This window comes from Benincasa hispida, unplaced genomic scaffold (assembly GCF_009727055.1).
Source record: "Benincasa hispida cultivar B227 unplaced genomic scaffold, ASM972705v1 Contig587, whole genome shotgun sequence".
In the NCBI taxonomy this organism is placed as follows: Eukaryota; Viridiplantae; Streptophyta; class Magnoliopsida; order Cucurbitales; family Cucurbitaceae; genus Benincasa; species Benincasa hispida.
The window spans coordinates 726,674-735,134 of NW_024064949.1; the positions used below are offsets into that span (position 1 = coordinate 726,674).

At 34.4% G+C, this 8,461-nt stretch overlaps 1 protein-coding gene across 2 annotated transcripts in view; it reads right to left on the minus strand.

Annotated features, from left to right (window-relative positions):
• Positions 1–4,575: 4,575 nt before the first annotated feature.
• LOC120069766 (kinetochore protein NUF2 homolog) overlaps positions 4,576–8,461 on the minus strand; it is an 89,352-nt gene continuing 85,466 nt past the window's right edge. Inside the window, exon 16 of one of the 2 annotated variants that reach the window (XR_005479678.1) lies at positions 4,576–4,713. The gene's annotated coding sequence lies outside the window, so the exon portion shown is untranslated. The remainder of the gene's footprint in view (positions 4,714–8,461) is intronic. The other variant, XR_005479675.1, reaches the window with a different exon arrangement.

Below are 8,461 nucleotides of genomic sequence, written 5' to 3' on the forward strand. Positions count from 1 at the left end.
CCAACCCAACCTGTGCAGCTTGGGTTGGGTTGAGTTCAAATAAATGAAAATTTTATGGGTTGGGTTGGTTCATGGGTTCACCTAATATAATCCAAACCAACCCGAATTTATTATTAACTTTAAAATATATTTTTTATTACTTATAACACAATTATTTATACATATATTGATTTTAATTTTATTTAATTCCAATATTTTTTGAAGAATTTATTATTTAACAACTAGTTTATTTGCACTTTAGAAAGAAAATTTGCACTCTATAAATTGAAATTGAGTTATTAATCTTAATTCAATATATGAAAATAATCAAATTAGATTTTTACATATTTACGTTTTGCTTATTTTTAGAACAAAATTTTAAATAAATGACCCGATTAACTCGAACCAACTCAACCTAAATATTTCATGATTGGGTTGGGTTCATTTTTAATTAAGGGTTATTTGGATTAGAAAAATTTACAACCCGAAACCCAACCCATGAACACCCCTAGATTTGACATCTGGGTCAAATTCAATCTATTTTTGGGTTTAGAGACTTTAACCCTAATAATAATATTAAATTGGACAAAGTTAATTTTATCAAATTCAACGAACATAATGAAACCACATGGCATCATCGAAATTTACAATTTGTAACAGATAATTTATGGTTGGTCCAAAATTTCTCCTTCAATAAATGCCCTTTCGAGATTTATGCACGAATATGAGTGGATGAATCTCAAAAAAGATAAATGGAATATAGATACAGGTTTGGGACTTGACCAAACTATGAATTTAAATTTAGTACATAAGTTTGATTAAAAATCGTGGTAAAGTTTTCATCCCAATTTATTTTGGTTTGGAGATAAAAACTTAAAATTTAAATTTAGAAATTTGGAATATGACCAAAGTTTAATTTAAGAAAAAATTCAAGCTTTATTCCCAATTTAATTTGATTTGGGGATAAAACCATAAAAAATTTGAATTTAAAATGAAATTTGGAGTATCGTCAAATTTTTAATTTAAAAAAATTTTCAAGTTATATCCCTAATTTAATTTGATTTGAAGATAAAAACTTAAGAATTTGCATTTTAAAAATGAAATTTGGAATATGACCAAAATTTTAATTTAAGAAAAATTTTAAGTTTTATTCCCAATTTAATTTGATTTGAAGATAAAAATTTAGAAATTTGAATTTAGTATAAAATTTGAAATGACCAAAATTTTAATTTAAGATACTTGAGCCTTTATGTCTAGTTTAATTTGACTTTGCGAATAGAAAGCTAAATTGGATGATTTGAATTTGAGATAAAATTTGAAATATGCCCAAATTTTAATGAGAGATTAATTGAGAATTTTTTTTTATCTCCAATTTATTTTGATTGAAGATAAAAACTCAAGACGAATAATTTGAATTTGGAATAAAATTTAGAATATGACCAAATTTTAATTTGGATGAATTTTAGATCTTTTCCCAATTTGATTTGGAAATAGGGATAATAATGATTTTGATAAAAATTTGGAAGATACCCAAATTTTAATTTGAGATTTTATCTACAATTTAATCTCAAAGTTCAACAATTTGACTTTGAATAAAATTTGAAATATGACCAAATTTTAATTTGAGATTTTATCCACAATTTAAATTTGATTTTGAATAAAATTTGGAATATGTCAAAATTGGTTGAAGATAAATTTGAGGACAAAATCTAATAAAATCAAATTAAATAGGGAATTTATTTAATTTTTTAAAAAAATTAATTTAAAATTGGGATAAAATCATATTAAAAAATCTAATCAAAATATAATATTTTAAATTAAATCTTTATTTGATTTGAATTTTCTAATTTGTTAGGAACCTGGGGAAGCTTTATAAATAAGACCTCAAACCTCTGCATTATTCTCACCCTTCATCTTTTTTTTTTTTTTTTTTTTTTTTTTTTTCTTTTCCTCCTCTTCTTTCTCTCTTTTTTTTCTTTCCTTTTTCTTCCTTTTTGTTTCCTTTTCTCTCTTCTTTTTCTCTTTTCCTTTTATTTTATTTTCTTTTTATTTTCTTCTTTCTTTTTTTTCTTTTCTAAGTTACATTTGATGTGATTTATTTTAACAAATCTCTTTACAATTTTCTATCACCCTTCTTTTTTTATTTTTAAATATATAATATATATTTTAATTAACTTCACGACCTTAAGTATGAAGATAACAATGCAAAGCCTCTAAACTTGAGCATGAAGATAGAGCATCGGCGAAGCCTCTGAACTTGAAGACAGAGGAGTATCGCCAAAGCCTCCGAACTTGAAGATGGAGGAGCATCGACGAAGCCTCTTGAAGATGAAAGCGCATCAACAAACCCTCTAAACTTGAAGACGGAGGAGTATCGACGAAACCTCAGAACTTGAAGATGGAGAGGCATCAATACAACCATTGAACCTAGAGTTGTAAAGGCAATAATGCAACCCTCGAACTTGGAGGCGGAGAGGCAGCAGTGCAACCATCAAATTCGTAGATGGAGAAACAACAATGCAACCATCAAAGCAATAGTCTGATCCTCGAACTTGGAGATGAAGAAGCAGCGCCAACATCTTTGTAAAGGAGGCGGAATTGCAATAACTTTTGGAGAAGGAATGAAGCTGCAGGGAATAATATTTTTTTAGGGGAGCAGGGAAGTCGCACCAAACTTGAACTTCGAAGAGGAAGCAACGAAACATTCAAACTTGAATTCAACGAGGAAGTGATGAAGCCTCCAAAATTGACTTCGAAGAGGAAGCAAAGCGCCATACCAAGTGTACTTTTAATTTACTGTGTTAGCTCCTTACGAGGGATGAACATCTTCAATTTGTTGTGTTGCCCCTTAGGGATGAACATTTTCAATCTGGAGTGTCATTCTTTAATCGGGATGATCAACATCAATCTTATAGTGTCATATTTAAGTGGTCGTGGAACCCTTTCTGATGGATTGAACTTAAATTTCTTTAAGTTACACACGTTTCCTTGAAGAATGGGATCAAGTCATGACGTAGCTCAACTTTTTTTTTTTTTTTGTTTGGACTAAACTTAAAAGTTTCTTTCAAGCTGCCTACCTACCTTTATAATGAATACAAGTCATAATGTAGTTCACAAAGAGTTTTTTTTTTTTTTTTGCTATTCATCTTTTAAGCTCATGCGAGCCAGGAACAACATGCAGTTTAGGCTCTTGCGATAAGGAGCTTCTACATTTAAATTTCAGAAGCTCTAATTTCATCATGGCTTTGATCATCCTCTTCATTTGTATGATTCGTCAATATGATAAGTTTTGGCTTCACCATCAAGGAACCTTATGCATTTATATCAACAGACAACTTCCTCTTCATTCATGAAGGAACACGACTGTGAATCTTCTCACTGTTGTTTTCTTCGTGAAATGATGTTGCCTTAAAAAATTTTCATCCTTCCTTTATATTGATTGTTTGTTGTCTTGAGACGATCAAGAGAAGATGTTGAAGGTCGATCTTTCTTTGATGTAAAGATACTTAGCCTTTTGAAGGTTGAAGTTCGAGTAGTAGTCGTTGGACATTGGTTTCCTTCTTGTATCGTGACCATACTCAATCTTTGAAAGACTGAAGATCGAGTAGTTGAAGGCTTGATACGATTGAAACAGAAACTCTTTGCTCCCTTTCTTTTGAGTTGTCAACTTCTTTAGCAATTATATAATTATTGTCGACTTCTACTATGCCCACAACGTGACATGCAGTAATTTCTAATACTTCCTTTGAACGATTATCAAGGAAACTTTTTTGGAGGAATTCTGCCAAAGTTATCGGTCGTCGAAGTCGGGGGAAGTCCTTGTCTTCTTTCTGCATGATCTTAGGTTTCCATGCCTTCTTTGTTCTTTGCTTTTTTTAGTCTTGCTTCCTCTTTTGTAATTTTGATGGAAGCGCAACTTCTTTTGGGCGGAATTCGACTTTCCTCTCTTTCAACGAGTCATGAGGATCCACCTTTTGTAATGTGAATTCAACCATTGAACCATTACATGTACTTAAAGGACTAATTACAAGAAGCAAGGCAAAGAAGATTCAAATAGCATTCACATTACATCTTCAAAAACTAGAAATTCACAAGAACCGAAAAATAATTTGGAGACCAAAGTTTTATATAATGTTAGTTCAATGAGTCAAGAAGAGAATGAAATGAAGATGACATGATAAAAGTCCTATAGTTTGGAAGATGACATGGTTTCATGGGCTTGATCTTGGTTAACCCATGGGCCTAGCTCTTGGATCCAATTAGTTGGATTTGGGCTTGCTTGATCCATAAGCATGACTCTTGGGTCCAATTAGTTGGATTTGGGTTTGATTTGACATTTGGGTCAAATTCAACCTATTTTTGGGTTTGGAGACTTTAACCCAAATAATAATAATATTAGATTAGACCAAGTTAATTTTATCCAATTCAACGGACATGATGAAACCACGTGGCGCCATCGAAATTTGTCTTTAACTTCAATTTGGGGCATATGTAACTCCTAATTGGTCCCAAATTTAATATTTTGGAGTTTCATCATTAATTTAGTAAACGACGTGGAAATTTGTGGTTGGTCCAAAATTTCTCCTTCAACATCACTATTTCTCTCTCTCTCTCTTTTTGTTACATAAAGACTCGAAATCAAGAAGAAGAACATCGCAGTTGGCAGTTGAACCGTTGTCGACCTCTTTCTATTAAGTGTTGTAACCACCAGAGCTTCATCATTGACTGAATTGCCTGCAAATATATAAAGAAAAACGAATGTGAGATTAATAGAAGAGTGAATAAGAAATCGAGAGAGCAAGACATTCGTTCGGTAATACTTTAAAGAGTAATAAAAGAGAACCTCCCTATTTGCACAGTGGACATAGGACTTTGGCCGAACCACTTAAACTTCTGAGAATCTCCCCTGACTCTTGAATTGTTATCAACCGTTATATCTGAGTGTTTTGTGATTGTTAACGAAAAGATCTTGTCATCTGGGACAACAAGTGGTATCAGAGCTCAATGAACAGTTCAAGACAACTCCAAGATTTGAATTCTTGATTCAGAATAGTCAATCTTGAAGACCAAGAATGGCAACTACCAGATATAAGATTGAGAAATTCGATGGCAAGACAGACTTTGAACTGTGGAAAGAAAAGATTAAAGTAGTCTTGGGGCAGCAGAAGGCTCTCTTGGCCATTACGGACCCTGCAAAGTACCTTGAAACATTCTCTGAGGTTGACAAAGAGACTATTGAATCAAATGCATATGGAACCATTGTTCTCAATGTCACAGACAGTGTTTTGAGGCTCATTGTCGACTTGTCTATTGCCTATGCCCTATGGAATAAGTTGAATGAGATATATCTCAACAAAGATCTGCCCAACAAAGCTTTCTTGAGGGAAAGATTCTTCACTTATAAGATGGATGCAACAAAGTCCCTCATGGATAATCTTAATGAGTTCAAGAGACTGTCTTCTGAGTTCAGATCAATTAGAGATAATATTGGAGAAGAGAATGAGGCATTCATACTATTGAATTATCTACCAGAATCTTTCAAAGATGTGAAGACTGCATTGAAATACAGTAGAGAAAGAATTACTACAGAAGCTATCATATCAGCTGTGAGAATCAGAGAACTTGAATTGCAAATGAATAGGAAGGATCAACTAGGAGGGAGAAGGCTTGTTCTCAAAGGGGAAGAAAATGAAGAATGGGAAGGGTAAACAGAACAATGGTGATAAGTCCAAAATAAAGTGCCATTTTTGTCACAAGATGGGGCACATGAAAAATGATTGCTATACCTTGAAGAGAAAATTGAACCAACAGAATAAGGGGGGTAAACAGATCGAGGTTGCTGTAGGAGATAATTCCCTAGTCTATTCAGATGCCTTAGCTGCTATTGAAGAAGGTGGAGACTAGAATATTATGGAGACTCAAGATTGGGTGTTAGATTCTAGTTGCTCAGTCCACATGACACCATCCAAGGGATGGTTTTGCACTTATAAGAAGTGGAATGGTGGACCGATCTATATGGGAAACAATAACACTTGCAGAGCTGTGGGAATAGGGTCTGTGTCCTTGAAGATGCAGGATGGTTCAGTCAAATTGATGAGGAATGTGAGGCATGTGAGGCATGTACCAACTTTGAAGAAGAATCTCTTTTTTTTTGGGGGATGTTCGATGCCATAGGCTGTGAATATAGGGGTGTGGGAGGCACCTTTGAAATCATAAGGAATCTAAAGTGGTTTTGGTGGCAACCAAGGTAAATGGTTTATATGTCATCAAGGATGTGCAATTGGTATTAGGGTTGATGTTGTTAATATATGATATTTAATTCACATCTTATATTTTTGCTCAGTTGCTCGTTTTATTTGCTTTACCACAAACCAATAAACATAAAATCCCTGGTTATCTGTATGTGACTCAAGCATGTGTGTGGTGACATACAAGTAGATCATATCTTGAGTGATAACCAAAATGCTCTGTAGTATATGGATATAGGAGGAAAACCTTATCCTGGTAACGCTACGAATGCGACCCACTTTGCGAAATGGTCACAAGTGTTGTGACTTGTCACAAATGGTTTGATCTTGATCATTCGTGTTGGGGACATGCGAGCAGGGGCGTCCAATACAAAGAGTTTTTATAAGACCTAACCACGAAGTGTTAACGTCTAGTTATATAACACCGTTCATGATAGACTTCACTTCACTAGGATGACCATAGGTAACATGACCTCAATCTTGAGTGAGTTGGGAACTTCCGCCATTGAGGGCGGTCCTTTGATTTGTATGGGTGCGAGTGGCTAGGTCACCAATTTAAACCTATCATTTTGGGGATTCGTCTGATTTGGGAGCTGGGAACTCAGCTACACAAGATGGAATTTACTCCTTCCTCGGGTAAGTAGATAGATAGCTCCCTTAAGGGTTGATTCCAGGGCTTGAACGATGTGGCGCCACACACCTTCTCTTGGCCCGAGAGGTGTTCACACATAGTTGGACTCTCTTGTATTGTTCATTAAAGGAATCAGTGGTACTTAATGAGTAAGATGTAACTACAGGGGAAAAACGATAATTTGGCCTAGCTGTACTTACGAGCATCTGTGAATCGTACTCATGATTGGTTATATCCGATGGACACAGAAATATATCTGTGGTAAGAAGAGTTTAGCTGTTGGTCTTTAGTGTAATGAATGACAATTAACAGATGGTGGATCTCGTGGCTAAAGAGTTTAGTCAGCTATTCACAGACCGTTGGAACTTCGAGCCACAGGTCCATTAGGTCCCCTGAGTAGCTTGGATAAAGTCGAGAACCAATGTTTGGGTTAATTTGAAATGTTCAAATTGACAAGAGAAAGTTTGATTATATATGACATAATTGGACTAGTTAATTATATATGATATAATTGGCTAAATGTATGAGATACATTATTTTGGAGGAAATTAGATATAAATATGATTTATATCAAATAGAGGAGAAAATACTATAGTTGATATGTGATATCAAACTATAGGATAAAAATATAATATGATTATATTTATTAATATTTTAGTTGATTAATTATATGATAATTAACCCAAAAATCACATTTGGATGTGGGTTAGTGGGAATGAGTCAGTTATTGTAACCGATGAAATAAAAATGAAATTGTTTCATTTTGAATCGTCATCCAAAAGAAAAAGTGAAGCACACGTTGGTAGAATAGAAAACGATCGCTTAAGCATTTCGAGAGCTTATATGATAGTCCTTCTCCGCCTAAACGATCGTCCTCCTTGCGCCTAAACGATCGCACACTAGTTCCTACACGATCGCATAGCTTCTCTAAACGATCGTAGTGTGTGTCGAGTTTGCTAAACGATTGTATATCATTTCCTAAACGATCATTCAGTAAAACCTACATGATGACTAAATGAGAATGGACTTCTAAGTGAGTTAGAAGAAATTTTTTTATCAGTGTGCGAATCTTGTCTTGTGGGTAAGATGACTAAACGACCTTTTACTGAAAAAGGTTATAGAGCCAAGGAGCCTCATGAGTTAGTACATTCTAACCTTTGTGGTTCTATGAATGTGCGAGCCCGAGGTGACTATGAGTATTTTATCAGTTTCACTGATGATTACTCAAGGTATGGGTATATTTATTTTATGCAACAAAAGTCTGAATCCTTTGAAAAGTTCAAGGAGTTCAAGGTTGAAATTGAAAACACATTGGATAGACAAATTAAAACACTTCAATCGGGTCGAGGTGGAGAGTTTTTGGATTCGGCATTCCAGAACTATTTGATAGTACATGAAATCGTTTCCCAACTCTCAGCGTCGGGTACACCTCAGCAGAATGGTTTAGCGGAGAGGAGAAATAGAACCTTGTTAGACATGGTTCACTCGATGATGAGTTACGCTTCCTTACCGGCCTCGTTTTGGGGTTTTGCAGTGGAGACTGCGGTATATATACTCAACTGTGTTCCCTCCAAGAATGTTGCAAGAACACCTATGGAGTTGT